This window comes from Camellia sinensis, chromosome 12 (genome assembly GCF_055761805.1).
Source record: "Camellia sinensis isolate YWXY chromosome 12, ASM5576180v1, whole genome shotgun sequence".
NCBI classification, from domain to species: Eukaryota; Viridiplantae; Streptophyta; class Magnoliopsida; order Ericales; family Theaceae; genus Camellia; species Camellia sinensis.
The window spans coordinates 88,170,213-88,189,280 of record NC_138972.1 but is presented as its reverse complement, the minus strand read 5'-3'; the positions used below and the strand labels follow the sequence as shown (position 1 = coordinate 88,189,280).

General features: G+C 42.0%; 1 long non-coding RNA gene across 5 annotated transcripts; it reads right to left on the bottom strand.

Annotated features, from left to right (window-relative positions):
• Window positions 1–1,845: 1,845 nt before the first annotated feature.
• LOC114270279 (uncharacterized) lies at window positions 1,846–9,457 on the bottom strand. 5 transcript variants are annotated; one of them, XR_014346771.1, is made up of 6 exons: window positions 9,003–9,434; window positions 7,467–7,515; window positions 3,896–3,999; window positions 3,466–3,550; window positions 3,020–3,084; window positions 1,846–2,596 (listed from the first exon to the last, which is right to left on the bottom strand). It is a non-coding gene; the product is annotated as an uncharacterized LOC114270279 (long non-coding RNA). The 5 variants fall into 5 exon arrangements; XR_014346774.1 differs by having other exon boundaries at window positions 1,846–2,174; XR_014346770.1 differs by lacking the exon at window positions 3,466–3,550 and having other exon boundaries at window positions 1,846–2,174; window positions 9,003–9,455.
• Window positions 9,458–19,068: the final 9,611 nt, after the last annotated feature.

Below are 19,068 nucleotides of genomic sequence, written 5' to 3'. Positions count from 1 at the left end.
ATTCCTTATGACGGAGCTCCTGCGGAGGTTCCACTTGTATCTCCACCCATTGCCGAGGTAGTAGAGCCAGCAGCTGACCTTGAGGCCAACCTTGAGGCAGAGTTCGAGCCTGAGTCTGAGCTAGAGCCGCTACCGCTGAAAGTACGACCTTTCGATCCGAAGAGATACCATCCTCAGACTCATATCTTGCCTACTAGAGGCATCAGACGCTTCACTGAGTTTGCTCGCAGCGCACCGAAGGACCTCCTGCTAAGGGAGCCGGCTTCTTACCTGTTGGCCATTATCGTTGAGGTATGAACTCTATTTTCATGCATTTCTGTCTTTCTGTACTTGTATTTCTTGCACTGCCTTTTATTCAACTATCCTATCATCACTGTTTTATCTGATCTATCTGTCTTTTATCTATTGCACCCATTCTTTGCCATAGGGCGAGTCTCTGCCTTCAGAGGATACAGTGCTACGACCGCCTGGAACTGGTACAACGAGCTCCCCGCTGGAGTTCGCGACATCTTTGTCGAGGCTGGCTTTGGCCTTTTTTGCTCTGGCCTGACTTAGGTCATCGCGAGTCGTCCTCTCCTAAAAGCGCTTATGGAGAGGTGGTAGGACACCACTAACTCTTTCCACTTTTCCACCACAGGGGAGATGACAATGACTCCCTACGACTTTGACATGTTCACCGACTTAGACATAGGGGGCGATCCAATCCTTTTTGATACAGACATGGAGGAGTGGGAGGCGGGCTGGTTCGAGCTACTAGGAGCACATCCACATATATATCGGACAGGCATGGTCAAATACACTTGGTTTGCGGAGCGATTCAGAGGGACCGAGCCTGAGACGATAGAGAAGACAGAGCAGTATACCAGGGGCTTTCTGATGTTCGGCTTTGGTACCACCTTGTTTTCGAACAGGTGGAACACCGTAGGCCTGCATTTGCTGAGCGCCCTGGTGACTCTTCCACGGGTTCATTTTTATGACTGGGGTAGAGCTGGCCTCGCCACCTTATATGACTGGGCTTTCTGAGAGGAGACTTGATCAGAGGCTACTGGCGAGCCTGGGAGGTACACATCTCAGTTCCCTTTTAACACTTTACATTTTCTGCTTTACAGTTTTTGCTTTACATCTTCTGTTTTGCACTTTCTGTATCTACTCAACATTGTGCTTTCTGCTTTGCACTTTCTGCACCTGTTCATACTGTATTGATCACATATCACTGCATTTTCCCCGCAGCTATGGGTGTATGCATATTTTCCGACTCTCGCCCCAGAGCTTGTAGAGGAGCTTCCATTGGCAGTCCCCTACTCGTGGAGATATGACAGCCAGCTCCACTGTAGGACCCGTGAGCCCTTCGCATTCTTTAGGCTTTACTTCGACACGGTAGCTGCCTATGAGGCACTACAACCAAAAAAGATTTTTATGGCACGCAATGCACACTGTAAAAACCCTTCTACGATGTGCAATGCGCATCATATTATGACCAATTGTGAAAAGTCATTCACTTTCAACGACATGCTTCGTACGTCGTTAAAAATATTTAATGGCAGATTTTATACATTGTTACTTTTTCGACATACTATAGTACGTCGTTAAAAACTATTTAACTGTAGATTTTGTGTTGTTATTACTTTTTCTATGACTACTTTTGCACGCCGTTAATTGATGAGACAAATAACGACATTAATTGTGCACTGCAAAATATATAATACAAAGACTTATTATACTTGTCGTAGAATATGCAACTTTTTTTATTTTTAAATTCAACAGGTTCTATTTGACCAATTTTGTATAATCTAACAAATATTACAAACAAGCATCACAAAACATCAATCATCCACCAAAATATTATTTGAAACATCAAAAAGAAATTATATCCATAAATTATAAACATTCAACAATTGTCTATACATTCTAAACATTTGAAAACTATATCCTTAAGTTCTAAACTGTGCAAAAAGTTTTAACCATCCAAAACTATACATATCTAACTTTCTGAACATATCAACAACTATTAAGAGATTATCTAAAACTACCAACAATAGTTCCTATAGCAATTACAGCTATAACTGTAGCAAATCCACTTGCTTCTATCACAGGGATGAGGGTGCCAATATATGTGTTAAGGCACCTAAACCCACAGCAATAGCTGGAGCAACTAATCCTCTTGCATTTCTTATCTGCATGACAAAGGAAACTTCACATAAGTACAAAAACTAATGACTCAGGGACAAAAATATATCGTTAGGTATTAAGAAATGATCAACAAATTTTAAAACATCAACAAAATATTTCCAAAATTAATAAAATAATCCAATGGCCCCATAAAAGCAATGTCATAATGAAAAATTAGCAAAAATTCAAGATCTCAATAGTCTCAACGTATATGCAAATAAAATCCACATAAAGCAAAACCTTTTTTTTTTTTTTCTTACCTCAAATGAAGTTACCTTTAATGAAGTTACCTCTTTTGTTGCAACGTTTCTAGAGGGAAATGAGTAAGAATCTTCAAACAAACCATTAAGTTTGTATTGTGAGTATTTTGGCGTGATGTGGTGATGCTAACCTTGCTAATTGATTGTAATGTTAGTTGTTCGATGCCCTTTAAGTAAGATTTTGATGTATAAATTAGTCAACCAGTGCAACACAAAATTGAAATTTAACAACAAAAAGTTCAAATGTGAAAGTGAAAATGAGGGCATCATAACACAACCTTCAATGTACAAAAACATAAAAACAACACCTGGGTTTTGAACAATCCTTCACCTTTTGGGTCTCTTATCACCTTCATGGTATCCCCTATAGGATCATTTCTAGAGGTTTCTTCATCTTCCTTTAATTGGAACTTAGGCCACTATAAATTCATTCTAAATTCCATATAAACATGAAAAGAAATAGTGGACATAACAAGCTGTTTAGGGCTTTGTTTCTTTTCCTCTGTTTTTCTTCTAGGATGTGTGGAAAACAGGCATTGAAATCATTATTCATTCTAAATTACATATAAACATGAAAAAAAAAATATCACCTCACATTTGGAAGCTTTTCCAATTCAGCACCAAATGCCATACTCAGTTTTTCCTCACCACCATGCTACAATAGTAAGATAAAGATAAAAATATTTGCAAAATGGAATAATATAAAACAATATTAAGCTTGCATAAAAATAGAAGTAAACTTTTGTGCATAAATTCTAGTTTGGAATTCCAAAAAGTGGGCCAGTTGAGTATAATCGTTAACCTAGTTGGACAATGACATTGAAACTGATACAAAGTATGTCAAAATTTTTTCTACCACAATAAAAATTTCCATGAATATTTAAACCACTATGAAGTGCTCCTGTATATACAAATATATTTTTTTTTAAATGAATCACACTCTTCTCGTTACCTCAATTTATTGAAATTATACCCTAGGTTAATGTTCTAGTGTTAGTGCTCTAGAGTCTAGAGGAAAGAGAGAAAATCCACTTACTTGATCTGGGCCTTTTGAATTCATCTGATTTGCAATATATATCATAGTTTGGCCATGAGTCCTTACTACTACGACCAAGACCAAGCTACAAGTAAATTTTCAATTATCAATTGAGTGCATACATTCTATGTGGCAACTTCTATAAGGTCTCTCGCCAAAGAAAAAACCATGTTTACGCATATTACACTATTGAGTATTGAGACCACACCAATCACTGAATGTTAAGTACTTTTGACAAGTACATATATATCTATAATCCACCAATTGACCCAAGTCCCCAACAAAAAAACAAAACAAAAGAACTGGTAAATAAATGGTTACTACAATTGTTCTATATATGGTTTATAGAATATTTTTACTGCCTACGAATAACATCACATAAAAGCAAAAAAGTACATTTTATAATCACACCATAACTATCAGCCCATACCTTTGTTTTTGCATGACAGAAAGTTGCTTCAATATGTATTCACAGGACTGCTCGATAAAATCATAACATGACAAGAGGTTCAGTTCAGCAAGAAATTCTTCAGTCTGTTTGACATCCTCGAACAAAAGAAAACTTTCATTAAAATATGTTTCAAGAGTAAATACTGGTGTGTTTGGTAACGTTTACATTTTCAGTTTATATTTATAAAAATTTTATAAACTGGTTTTTGTTTATTTTTTGATTATTTTTAGAAAAACATAAACTACAAACGCGTTTGGTAATTGACAAAATGTTTAAAAATTTTAAAAATATAAAAAAGAGTGAGAAATGGCAAAGTGGCGGCAAGTAGCGGCAGAAGACGGTGGTGAAAAGTGGTGACGGTGGGTGGTGGGTAGCTGGTGGTGGTGGGTGGTGGCGGATGGGTAGTGGTGGTGGTGGTGGGGGTGGGTGGGTGGGTGACGGTAGCGGGTGGTATTGAGTGGGTGGCGGCGGTGGCGGTGGTGAATAGTGGTGGGTGGGTGACGGTGGCGGGTGGTGGGTGGTGGTGGTGGTGGTGGTGGCGGGTGGTGGTGGCAAGTGGTTGGCGTATGGCGGGTGGTGGTGGTGGTGGGTGGTGGCGGGTGGGTGGTGATGGTTGGTTGGTGGGTGGGTGACGATGGCGGGTGGTAGCGAGTGGGTGGTGGTGGTAGTGGTGGCGGGTGGTGGGTGGTGGTGGCAGGTGAGTGGTGGATGACGGGTGGTGGTGGTGGTGGTGGTGGTGGTGGGTGACAGTAACGGTGACGGTGGCGGGTGGTAGGTGGTAGCGAGTGGGTAGTGGAGGTTGTGGGTAATGGTGGTGGTGGTGGTGGGTGGTGGTGGCAAGTGGGTGGTGGGTAATGGTGGTGGTGGTGGCGGGTGGGTGGCAGGTGGCTGGTGGTAGTGGGTGGCTGGTGGTGACAAGTGGTGGATGGTGGTGGTAGGTGGCTGGTGAGTGGTGGTGGCAAGTAGGTGACGGGTGGTGGTGGCGGGCGGTGGATGGTCGTGGCGGGTGGTGGCGGATGGATGGCAGGTGGGTGATTGGCGGTGGCAGTGGCAGTGGCGAGGGGTGGGTGGTGGTGGCGAGTAGGTGGCTGGTGGTGGATGGTGGTGGCAGGTGGTGGTGGAGGGTGGGTGGTAGGTGGTAGTGGTGGAAGACGATGGTGGAAAATGGTGGCGGGTGGTGACTAGTGTTGGGTGATAAAAAAAAAAAACTGAAAACTCAAAACGGAAACACAGTTTTTGTGTTTTCATTTTTTGGACAAATTTATAAACTGAGACCACTGATTTATAAATAAAAAATTTTACCAAACAAGTTTTTATTTGAGTTTTTAAAATTTTTGTAAATATAAACAGAAAACTGCAAACGTAAGTGTTACCAAACGACATCCTAATATGCCATAGATAAAAACTGCGAGCCGTCTAAAATGAATTCACAACTTGCTGATCCTCCACTTTGACCATAGTTATTGAAGTGTATAAAAAATATATGTAAAACACAATGAAGAGTGATCTCTCTACTGTCATGACCAACTATTCCTTAAATAGAAGGCCTCCTCCCCTATTTAATAAGAAGAGAGATCACTCTACCCAGGTACTAACTATTGTTCGCTAGACCTAAGTCCTCTACTGCCCTTCTGCTCTCACCCAGCCCTTCTCCAGTGATTTTGCGCCACATTGGAAACCACCATGACTTCCCAAAATGATTCACAACTTGCTGATCCTCCACTTTGACTATAGTTATTAAAGTGTATAAAAAATATATATATAAGACACAATGAATTGACTTATTTTCCAATGCAAAAACAAAGCTTTCAAGAATATCTGAAAAAACTTATCATGGAACATATTGCATTATGTATTTGAACTCAAAAAACTGAAACTACACATAAATTACAAGGAGGTGAAGAGTGTTACTCTATTCTCAGCAATGCACATTTCTAGGGAGAGAACTTGACACTTAATTGAAGTAGCAGCTAACATTGTTCACAAAATTAGGGACATTTTCTAGATCTTATTCCATTGGATGACAAGGCCTATCAATCTCTCCCTTGATGATGCTTTGAGTTTTCTAGTTGTTCCTTCTTAGAGACGTACAGGCTTCATGATATGTACTACATGTACATGGGTTGCACCTCAATTGGTGACTTTTTAAGTTTTTAATTAATAGTTACATACACTACTTATGAAAAGAATAAAGGGGAAAAAAACAAAATAAACAGTCTAAAGTTCAAAAGGGCCCTAATAAATATCTTATATGAATCACTAAAATATCATTTTATAACACAACCATTAACCACTTTAATTCTCATCTCATTTATTTCTATACCCTCAAATTTCAAGATCTCAAATCATATATATAAGCCTCATCCACCCATGGCATGGTGTTTGTGCGTGTGACCACATATTGATACAACTTATATTTGGTGACCACCTTTTGGGGTAAGGTGGTCTCATTCCAGGCATTTATTTAGCAAATACCACCATTTTGCAGCAATGCCACTGTTGCTAGAGTGACTGCAGGCAGAAGAGGTACCCAGAATGATGAAAATGATGTCAGTATTGAGCATATTGTTTTTCTGAGATATTTCACTAGCCGGGATATTTTGACATAAAATACGGGCTATGAATTTAAGTCATGTCACTTAAACCGACAACATAAGTAAGCGTGCAAAGGCTATCTATTCCAAAAAAAATAAAATAATAATAATAAATAAATGAATTCTGATGCCATTATATAGCAATAAGTGAGAGGGTGATTTATGATCCGGTATTGGGCCGAGGTATAGACCGAGCAAGTTGAGGGCCCAGCAGAGCATTGGGCCGAGATGATCGACTGTTCACCCGGAGATGGGCTACCAGAACTTGGGCCGGGCAGAGTTTGGACTGTGTGCTGCCCCGGACCGTGCAGAAGCTGCTCGGCCAGGAAGTGACCGGTCAGACCAGGATGCTCGGTCCGAGGATGGTCGAAACCAGTCAGACCGAGAGACCGGCGCTCGGAAAGGCGCGGTCAGCCGAGGTAGTTGATTGACCGGCGAGAAGGCCGACCAAAGGAGGAGCCCGGGCTAGGCTTTGCCGAGATGCCGCCTAGCCCGGTCCTTCATTCCTTTATCCGGTTAGGCGCTTAAGGTATGAAGCATGGTACGACCGAGGTAGGGCAGCTCTGCTGCCGAGCTCCGGCTGTGCTGACAGGCAGTTGAGAGCAGGTGATGAATGGCATGGTTTATGCTGACAGATGGGATAGCAGAGCCACGTGTCAGGAGATGACAGGGAGTGGATATGGGGCTCAGAAGGTATATAAGCATGTCTGCGCCCCCCATACGCGACAGACGAACATATCTGTAAGAAATCCTTACACAAAAACACTCTCTCCCTTCTCTCTATTCCCTCTAAGGTGTGTGCTAACTTGACCGTCGGAGGGTTTTTCCGGCCACACACCGCCGGGTAGCTCACCATTATTTGCTCGCAGGTGATCGGACATCGACGGAGCTCGGAAGAAAGGAATACGGGCACGCCGGAATATTTGCTCCCCGTACAATAAGTTAGTTGAACTCACCAACCCTCTTGCTCTCAGAGAATTTCTTTTGTAAAACCTTTATGCAGTCCTGCATACGAATTCATGGTATAAATTGCATCAACTTCATGTTCAATTGATTGAATACCAAATATAACTGTTAGTCCAAATATGCATTCATAGATGCAATGCCAGATACATAGATCAAGGAATGATGAAAGAAGCTACATGCATTTGCTTTTATTTGATAGATAATTATTTGACAAATAAGAAAAATACCAAGACTTCCAAGGGGCCACAACATATGTATACACAATGTGTCGAAGTGAGAAAGAAGACCATGCATCTGCTCGGTCTCATTATGTGAAAATGTAACAAAACTAAAATAAATAATCCACAAAGATAAAGCATCACCCTTATAGCCCAGAAACAAATTATAAGAAGAATGTCGGAATGCTTCAACTTCCCCATTGTGTATACTCCTCTTCCAATGAGACCTCCCACACTGATCTACCTATAACTTCATACCCTCTTCTCCATTTACTCAAATTTCAACCACCCATCTAACCAAAACCCAATGAGACCTAAATAGTGAAAAGAGAAGGGACCACTTCCTCCCTCCCCAACAGTAGAATAATAGAAACGAACCAACATGTCATGTTCACAAGATAATACCAATACAAAGACAATTATATCCAGAACAGAGTTCAGCAATTGATATCGTCTACTGCAACATGTGAAAAAATAATGGACACTTTCCTAAATTGGAGTAATGTACCGCCATACCTAACAAGTTTTAGCCCAATAAATATGAACTCCTACGAGTCCTAAGCACCAATCTGACATGATCTGATGAATAGGTGGTTAATCTATAAGCATGTGTTAATGAAATGGTTTTGGGAGCAAAGATGGACACAGTGTAAGTCAAATTTTTTTCTCGCTGTATCAGGACTAGTGAGCCGATCATTAACTGGATTGATTCAAAGTGGTTAAAATCTGAAGATTGAATCTCAGGTGCTGCATTTGGAATAAATACTTATATGCATCTTTATGAACATTTATGAACACGAGAATAAGAATGCCAAATATCAGTTAGCGTTATCAAACAAAATCGATAAACCTATTCCCAGTTCAATTCCTTCCTAGATCTAGTTCAAGAACCTAGAATTCCCTTAGGGTTCTCTAATTTTAGATTCAAGAATTTTTATTTTATTTTTTTTATTTTATACAATCACAACTAAGTTAAAGGATCCTAATTTTTGTAACAAAACAACAATTGTTTTAGATTAACAAATTAAAAAAAGAAAATGTGTTCAACCCATTAAAGAACCCAATTTCAAAATAAGCAATTGACATTGAACATATTTTTCCCAACTCAGATTCAATAAGTTTATAAAAAAAAAAAAGAAGAAAAAATTCACAATCTAAAACAATACATTCACATGCTTTCATAATTAATTCAATAACCTAAAGTTCCTTAAGGTTCTCTAATTTTACATAATTTTGGAGTTGCTCAATCAAAACCTTGACTTTTCAGTGAAAATCCCGAAATCAAAACCCTAGTTTGAATCTACAAACCTGGTTAAAGGATGGAAGTGTTCTTTGCGTGCGTTCGTCCCTTCCATCTCCTTTCGGCCGTCTTTTCTCTCCGTCGTTACTTCTCTTTCTTCGTTCTTTTCTTTTAGCTCAGAGCTCTGTCTGTGTGTATTTTCTTTGTCCATCTTCTCCTTCTCACTCGTTGTTATGCCGGTTGGGGTTTGGGTTTGGGATTGGGATTTGGGGTCTGATGGAGAGAGAGAGAGAGAGAGAGAGAGAGTGAGTGAGGGTTTTGAAGAGTTTTTGCAGAGAGATGAAAAAGAGAGAGAGAAGGGTTTGGGATTTGGGGTCTGATGGAGAGAGAGGGTAGGGGTTTGAAGAGTTTTTGTAGAGACATAAGGAGGGTTCAAACCCTCTCTCTTCTCCCTCTTCTAGTTTTATCCGATTTATTCTATCTTCCTTTTAGAACCTAATTACAAGCCAAACAATTTGTATATATTTTGATTTAAAAAAAAAAATCTAATATATTTTTTGTCATTGGCGCCACATATTTCATTTTGGCGCTTTTTTATTTTCGGTCATACCATTCACGACATAAATTGTGTATCGTGGAAAGTGTAAGGTTTTAAACGACTGACATTTTGTGCGTCGTGAAAAGTGTAATTTTTAACGTCTGGCTTTTTGTGCACCGTGAAATATTCAATATTTTTAACGACTACTGTATGCGTGTCGTTTATAGTTAATGTATTAATGGCATGCCCTATGCATGTCATAGAAAGTTTTATTATATATGGCTAACATTGTAAGCCGTAAAAAAATCATCGTTATTAGCATTCACGACTTACGCAATAGGCATGTCGTGGTTGGAAAATTATTTACGACATGCAAAAAAAGCAAGTCATAAAAATGAGAAACCACGACTTGCATTTACTATATGTCGTTGATGTAAAGCCGTAAAAACTCAGTTTTGTTGTAGTGAGGTAACCCAAAACACAGTCATTTTTGCTTTAAAACTATTCTAATTCACATATTTAGCAACTAATAAAAACTAATAACCCGTACAATTTCTATTTGTAGATCATGTGGCAGCCATGGGCCACGATGCCAGCAGGGATTCAGGACCAATATGCCGGGGCCGGGGCTTGGGCCACTTCCCACTACCGCATTCTATTCGAGGGCCCAGTGTACCGGGCCTGGTTCTTGGGCGAGCGCTTCGTGCACCAGATTGTGGGCCTGCCTGACCCGATCATTCCAATGGCTCCGCCAGAGTCCATGCGATCTGCAGATGGCCTATCCACTGAAGAGGTCATCCAGTTTATGGTGTTCTTGGATGCCAACTGCTTCCGAGTAGAGGGTGACTATGCGGCCTTCATCCAGACACAACTAATGCCGTCCCTGACCAGTGCTCGTAGACGTGAGGAGGTGAGAGCTCCTATTGCGTGAGAGGCGCCTAGAGTGACCCGGGCGACCAGGGTGACCAGGGCTCGTGGTAGAGGAGCTTCCCAGATAAGGCAGAGGACCGGTTGGTCAGAGCTTCAGACCGCGCTGACATGCTAGCGGCATACTAGGGAGCCTTATCAGATCCCGATTGAGCCTGCGGCGATTGGGTATGAACTTGTCGGGGTTTGAGGCCCGACTCAGGTATGAACTACACTTTACATTTTGCACCCCACATTTCATTTCAAATATGTGTATTGCAAATATTGATCACCCAAATGCATTTGCAGGCACCCATCGAGTACACAGGAGGCCCTTGAGTTGATAGCCTCCCTGATGGGTATGGTACAGAGGAGAGAGGCACTGCTTAGCCTCTACGGTATTCAGGTGATTTCTTCAATTCGCACTCCAGGCATCAGATTTTCACTGACACATTGACATTGACATTTCAACTGAAAACTTCTTAAACTGCAATGATATACTGCATCTGACACACTACACTCACACATTGTATTCATACACTGTATCTGATTTCTGTATATACTCATTCTGCACATCATGCATACATCTAATACACTCGCTGTAATTGATATGTGACAACTGTCTTTTCAAGTCCCACCTATACCGATGGCAATAGCGGCAGCCGCATCACCTGCACCAGCAGTACCTCCTCTAGCAGTAGGGAGTGGAGAGAGACAAGCTCCAGCAGGCGGCCGAGGTAGAGCTAGGGGCACCCGAGACGAGAGCGGTCCTTCAATGCTCATTTTGAGTGATGATGATGCTGAGACGAACGACTCTGAGGAGGCAATGAGTCAGTATTCGAAATCATCCGAGAGTGGAGATGATGACGCCGGCTCGAGTTCCGAGAGTGGAGGTGATGTCAAGGCGAGCTCTGAGGCAGAGAGTAAAGATGACACCGACGACTCAAGTTCTGGGACAAATTCAAACAGCGGCGCTGATGGAGATAGTGCCCCAGAGTCCTCTCCTCCGAGGAAGAGAACGAAGAGGGCTTCTCGAGCCTGAGGCAACTAGCGCTGATTTTTTGTATTTTTGCTTCTTTTTTTTTTTTGTTTTTAGCATTAACACATGGTATAGCTTCAGACAGGTTTTTTTCGTTAAAACTTGTACTCCTCTTTTTGTAAAAACCATGATCAGAATAAAAATCAGTTTTTATGAAAAAGTGTTGTATTTTGCATCATGAGCACTACATAGCATGAAATGGATATGGAATCAAATTGGCAAAGATAACACTCTTAATTGAAGCAAAATCTTAATCAGGTAACGAGCCAACCAACACTGAAATACAAAAAGCAATAAACAACTCGATAAACAAAACAACATACAACTCGATAAACAAAAACAACGCAACAACAACTTAACAAACTTGCTAAAGCCAAAAGGACTCAAAACAAGACCTTTAAAACACACAATGAGCAGAACAAAACATATGCTTCCAGCAATGCCCAACACACATGTGGGCAATAGGTCAAAGTGAGAGACTGCCTACCACAAATCGGGGTTGCCGACCGCATGCCGACCATGAGAGGTGGCCTGTCGACCACCAATGTCTCTTGCCGGCCACCAATGCAGCTTGCCGGCTACCTGTCTCCACCTGCCGACCACTAATGCGAAAGACCACCAGATTATTGACACATGGCTTCCACTCACTTCCTTATCTTCTACAAAAGGTTAAGCTTCATGATTTCTTCATTTCAGCTGCAAATTCTTCATAAATTGAGCCATTTTTTTGTCTAAAAACTCTTGAATTAGATCTCGACTTTAGACGGCTCGAAAAAGGTGAATTTTCAGGATTTCTACATAAATGCACTTTTCTTGCTGAGTCATTCTTCGCTTTGTTTTCCGTTCCTGCATGCAGCGGCCAGATGCTGGAACCCAATTACACATGTCATTAGCTTCGGAGGACAAGAGATATGCCCTACAATTGAAGAATTTCAGGCGCTAATGGAATCTCGGGGCGATGAGAAAATCATAATTCAGCCCCATTTCGGCAATATCCAAGCTTTGGAACGGATGTATGTGCTCACTCTACGCGAGGCTCGATCTTTGGTTGGTAATGGAGAGCTGGATATTCCTTGCGTGATTCATTGATTTTCTGACATCGATGACCGAGGCGACTTTCTTTGGCGGGATTTTCGGCAACATGCCATTTGCTTGTGTATGCTGGCTTACTTCCTTCTTGCCCCAAATTTTAGTGGGTCTAGCATTTGGCTGATTGAAGTGGCCCAAGGTTTGAAAGAAGGCAAGAGTTGCATTGGCTTAGTGCTGGCCAAGACTTTGATAGGATTAGACGCCTTCCATCGACGAGAGACTAACAAATTCACAGGAAGTCCACTACTTCTCCAGGTATTATTTCCCGCCCTTTCTCATATGTATTTCTCGCATCACTCAACACTCATGCTCTGTTTTTCTCTTAAAGCCCTTTTCTCACTTTTCTCTCAACATACATCTCTCTATTTCTTAATCTCTATTTTTTTTCATCCCTCCCCATGTGTGACTTATGGACAAGCTAAAGGTAGTGGACTCTTGCCCTGGATACTGAGCTCGAGCGTACTTCTTCGGCCAACAGCTAGTGGATTTCCCCAATGAAGGATGGTGGTGCCACTAGATATGTAACTGGTCTGCTGCTGACATTGTTTGGCATTGCCTCTGGCTTAACTTGACTAAAATGAGCTACAGCATGAGTCAACAACCTGGCATACAGTTGATCGACCTTACACACTGTGTATTCTATTTTCTGTTCCGGTTCAGACGTCAGTTCGGGCATGACCAGACCTGCCCAGAGGAAGGGGTAGAGTACCTGGTTTCATTCCCCATACGAGGTTCACACTTGGCTAGATACCTCATTGCTTGGAGGACGAGAGAGCTTCTAGACCCTGCCCCTAGTTTTAGTTGCGCCCTTTTTGGCGAATGCTTGGCTTGGCTCGAGGATGAGTCACAAACCGGGCCCACTTTGGCATCAGAAGCTTCCACAAGCACAAGCAGGGGACGCAAGAGCACCTGACTCACCTATGCCCCTAGTTTATTGCTTTGACTTTCTTTTCAAGTTTTGAATGTAATAAAAAGCAACTTTGATTTGTATCAATAGTTGGAGAACTTTGCATTAAAATCAATGAAATTAAAGTTGTGAGCACTGAAAATTTTCCTTTTGGTCCAAAAATAGTCTAAGTTGTAAAAGGTAAAATTTGAATAAAAATCAACCTTTATTAAAACTTTCCAAAACCATTTTCGAAAAGGATCACCACTTGACATGCACAAAATCAATCCTCGATATGTACAACCCTGAATCCAAGGATCACCACTTGATGATGTAAGGACCAGTCTAATTGGGTCTGAACTTGCCCTTAGGGTCATGGATGAGAGCTCAATTGTCTTTTAGCACCAAATCCCCTTCCTTGAGATTCCGGGACTTAACTTTCTTGTTAAATGCCCTAGCAATCATGCGTTAATAACCCTAAACATGGTACAATGCTTTCAATATTTTCTTATCAAACAACATCAGTTCTTCAAACCTGCTCTGTTTCCAGTCTGCCTCTGCTATCTAACACTCAGCCATAACTTGCAGTGACGGGACTTCTATTTCGATTGGCAGAATGGCTTTCATCCCATAGACAAGAGAATAAGGAGTTACCTCTATAGACGTCCAGATTGAAGTTCTATAACCCTAGAGTACGAATGACAATTTATCTGGCCAGTCCTTGTAAGTCTCAACCATCTTCTGCAAAATATGCTTGATGTTCTTGTTAGCAGCCTCAACATCTCCGTTGGTTTGCAGCCGGTATGCAGATGACTTATGAAAAGTCACATTGTATTTCTCTAACAAGTCTATCACTTCTTTCTTGAAATGGGAGCCTGTAGACACCCCATTTTTGACCAACCTTAAGACTCAGACGTCATACATTGAGTGCTCGGTGATTGCGCATGCTGTGCTCGTTTCGAGATTTCAGAGTTTTCGGCTGAGTGCCTTACCTCCGGGCCTCTGAACTCTTTGTGTTTCAGCTCGGTTTGCGGACTAAGGCTTGTTTTCCTTGCCTGAGGAAATGAGAGGTCTTGTAGACCACTCTTTTGTGGTCGTAGACCACTTTTCCCGCTTGGAGACTAGTTTCCGATTTTTGAAGCCTTCGGTCGCGCGCTTTGTCTTGGGACCGCTTAACGTTCTCTGTTTGGCGTGGTTTTTGAACCACACTTTGTTGCCTTGGCCTAGAGGGCCACTGTGGTCTGGGAGACCACTTTTGTGGTCATAAACCACTTTTGGTGCTCGTAGACTAGTTTTCGGGTCTCCCGGCTGCGCGCCTTGCCTCCTGGACTTTCGTGTTGCATCCGTTTTGGTTTGTTTTTGGTACAAACGTTGTTTTCCTTGTCTGGAAGATGGTACAAGGGTCGGAGACCAATTCTTCCCGTTGGAAACCACTTTTCTTCCTGCCAGCTAGTTTTTTGGTCGGGAAACTGGTTTTCTTGGTCTTTAGGCCACCTTTTCTGGTCGGCCACCACACCACCACCTTGGTCTCATGCTGCAGACCACCATTCCCACCTGGCCGACCACTTTTTTCCTTGGCCAACCACTTCCACTGGTCGGTCGACCAGTAGAACTAGTTGGTCGACCACTTAAAGTGGTCGGCTGCTTTTCACCAGCTTCTTGAAGATATTTTCTTTACAACTGGCACAGCTGGAAGGCACCAGAACCATCCTCCATACACGTATATGGAGGGATGGCCTTGGACCCTTAGCTTCTTCAAGAAGCTTGAGCTTTTGTTCTCTATAAGAGAGAGGCTCCCCTTCCCTCCTCCAGGTTGAGCTTTTTGGTGTGGGAGAGATATACATACACCTTTGTAACTATCTTGCCCATTTGCTTCATTTTTGTGCCTTAAAGTGTAGTTTTATCATACTTTAACACACAAACACACACTCAAACACCATCCTTTTGTTGCTAAGGTGCTTAGGGGCTAGTTTTAGAGTTTTTGGATTGGTTTGAGCTTGAAAAACTTGCTGGAGTTGTAGTTTTGAAGGTGGTCTTAAAGGGTGAGCCTTTAACTCCTTAAACCCTTATTTTTGCTTAAGCTTTTGAACCTATTTTCATGCTGATTTAAGCTTAACTTTAAACTACAAAAAGTTCTATTTTTGCATGCTTAACATCTTTGTTTAAGGTCACTTTTGTGTTGGGGGTTATCTACTCCCTCTTAGGCCTTGTTTGGCCTTGCTTTTGTGCCTTCTTTTTGAGCCTTTGGGACCACCTTGTTTTGACCTTCTCACCACTGAAACTCAGAGGTATTTCAGTGGTGGAAGTGGTGTTTTGAGGTCCCAAATAGAAGAGGGTCATCCCCTCTCCTTGTGTCTTCAATACTTGTTTCATTAGCCTCATGTGTGAGCATGTTTGTTAAGCTTATGTTGGCCATATCTTAGCATGTATTTGGGCTTATTTTGCTATGGCATACCACTGTTTTTACTTGGTTTTGTCACTCCATGCATGCCTATTACACTTGTAGTGTAAATCTCATAAACTAGTCTTGTATGCTTCATGAGATAGCATGTCATTCTAGCTTGTTTTGTTTCCATTTCAGCATGTTTTGGTGATGTTTTTTCATGTCATACCTCTATTAAGGTTTGTTTTGGTTAGCCCTTGCATGCTCCATGCACTTGTAGTGCATTTCCATGAACTAGCCTAATGTGTATCATGCTTTAACACGCCATTCTAGCATGTTTTTGGCTTAACTCTAAGAAGCTTTTTTCCATGTTTTAGCATCCTCTAGCTCTAACTTGTGTTGTTTTGGTCATGCATACCATGCTTTGTATAGCTATAATGCATTCTAGCTTGTTAGCTTTGTGCATCAAGTCCACTAACATTCATTACTTGGACTATTTGAATGATTTGGCATCATTTATAATGTGATTTCAGTCCATGTTTCATGGTCATGCACTTGCATTTTTTACTCTTTCAATGCATTGGAGGGTTTGCTCTTTATACCTTAACATAAGTCATTGCGTATGCCTTCATGCCTAAGCTTGCGAGCTATCATTTCAATGTGTTTTTGGGGTTATTTTGCCATGATATAACTCTGATTTTTGTTGGGGAAGCCATCTCATGCTTGGTCTTGATAGGTGTAGTGTAATCCACCTTATTTGCCTTGCATATTCCATGCCTTATGCCCTTCATGCTAGCTTGTTTTGGCTTTCTTCCATCCATGTTTTAGACTCATTTTGACATGTTCTAGAACTGTTTTGGGTTGCCTTTGTGTAACAAGCCCGCGGGGGACCTCGCTACAGCTCGGACTCGATTTGTCGTAGTCACGGTTCTAAGTCTGAACCAAAGAGTCCAAATCCGGCAAATCGTTTTGAGAAAACAGATTTTTGAAAGAAGTGCCAAACATGGACTGCTTTGCCAGATACAGAGTCGCCACCTAAATATTTTATTTTGGGAAATTTAGGAAACCCTGACTCGGTGCCAAAAGGCCACATGTCCGTCATCACCAAAGTTGCCTCGGCTCGGGAACTTGGGTACGATTGGGGAAGGTCACTTCGTGAGCACCCCCGCTCGCCCGGTCATAGACCGGCCTCTACTAACCATGATATCAATTTTTGAAAACATTGTGAGTTCTTATTCCGGTTATTAGCCTAGGTTACTATGTGATGCTCACAGCATACAAGTATAGATTGGATCGCCTGAATTGGAACAAAACATTTCATGCTTGTTTTTGAAAATGGTTTGCTACCCGCAGGTAGGCTTGAAACATTTGATGATTCATTCCAATTCAGATAACCCAACCTTCACCCACAGGCATTCAGGCAGATATATCACATAAGCACATAGCCTCATGGTAAGCATACTATCATGGCATTCACTCACACGCATGCAAGGATGCTAAAGCATAAAGCTTACCGAGTACTCCAAGCCAAAAACAGAAACTACATTAAAAATCATGCATGATCCTAAGTATACAAAAATGCTTAATGCAACACATACAAAATGCAACTATAGTAGGCTCGGCTATTCTAAGATGGCATATGAAATGCTACAACTAACATGTATTCAACTTGGAATTGAAAATACAATGCAGTTAGTATGATGCGCCGAGCCTGGTGCATGCAAAACAGATAAATGATGCAAACATGCTGTCATACTGTATGCTAATTTAAACATGCCCTAATCTAACCATCATAAGCGGATAAATAAAAGGGAGAAAGACGTGGGGTTGGAAGACATACATCACACTCACGCACACTTATTACAGTTGTGCCCTCACTCGGAGGGTCCGAATAAATAATACAGTCCGAATATTACAGTCCCCAAAATAAAAGAATATTACAGTCCAAAATATTACAGAATTCTAATTAATTAATGAATTAACTAGAAAGCAAATAAACTGGCGTGCAAGCCAGGGACTGCCTTGCTTCTGGTGGATGATGCATGTCTGGACTGTCTTGCGCGGAAATCCACCGGAATGCCCCAATTAGCCTCTGTTTACACCTGTTATTTTTTGGAAAGCGTGCCAAGTCCCGAAAAGTTGCTGATTCCTGGTTTTGCTGCAACAGAGAGCAGGAAAGGGGCATAGCAATGTATTTGCACAAATATATGCATGTCTCGATCCTCGTGCCACCAATCACGCATACCGAGGCATGATGGCCGAGGAGTCGAAATGCACAACTCAATATAGGATGAATGCACATGAAACTACAGCTAAAACCTAACTCCATCATGGATAATCCGGAGTGTCGGTGACTGGGGAATTGAGACACATTCTGTCACTCGGAGTACGAAATGTATCTCGCTTCCCGTGCCCGGGCTAACTCCTATTCCGGACATGATGCAATATGCATGATACGCATGAAATGCAACTAAGATACAATCCTAACATACTCAAAGCTATGAAAATGAGATGCCTCGAAATGCGTGCACACAGGCACGCAAACCGAGGAAATGACAGAATGCTATGAAAATGAAATGCCTCGGAGTGCGTGAACACGGGCACACAAACTGAGAAAATGATATGTGTCTCGAAGTGCGTGCACACGGGCACGCAAACCGAGGCGATGATATGTGTCTCGAAATGCGTGCACGCGGGCACGCAAATCGAGGCGATGATATGTGTCTCGAAATGCGTGCACGCGGGCACGCAAACCGAGGCGATGACGGAATGCAAGGTAATGATATGGAAATGACAAGTGGGCTTATACCAACATGGGTGAGCCTCAGCCACGCTCACATAGGATGCTGGTAACAGAAAATGAGGTGCCTCGAAATGCGTGCACACGGGCACGCAAACCGAGGCGATGATAGAATGATATGAAAATGACATGGAAATGACAAATGGGCTTATACCAACATGAGAGAGCCTCAGCCACACTCATATCAGATGCCGATGGCAGAAAATGAAGTGCCTCGAAATGCGTGCACACAGGCACGCAAACCGAGGCGATGATAGAATGATATGAAAATGACATGGAAATGACAAATGGGCTTATACCAACATGAGAGAGCCTCAGCCACACTCACATCGGATGCCGATGGCAGAAAATGAAGTGCCTCGAAACGCGTGCACACGGGCACGCAAACCGAGGCGATGATAGAATGATATGAAAATGACATGGAAATGACAAATGGGCTTATACCAACATGAGAGAGCCTCAGCCACACTCACATCAGATGCTGATGGCAGAA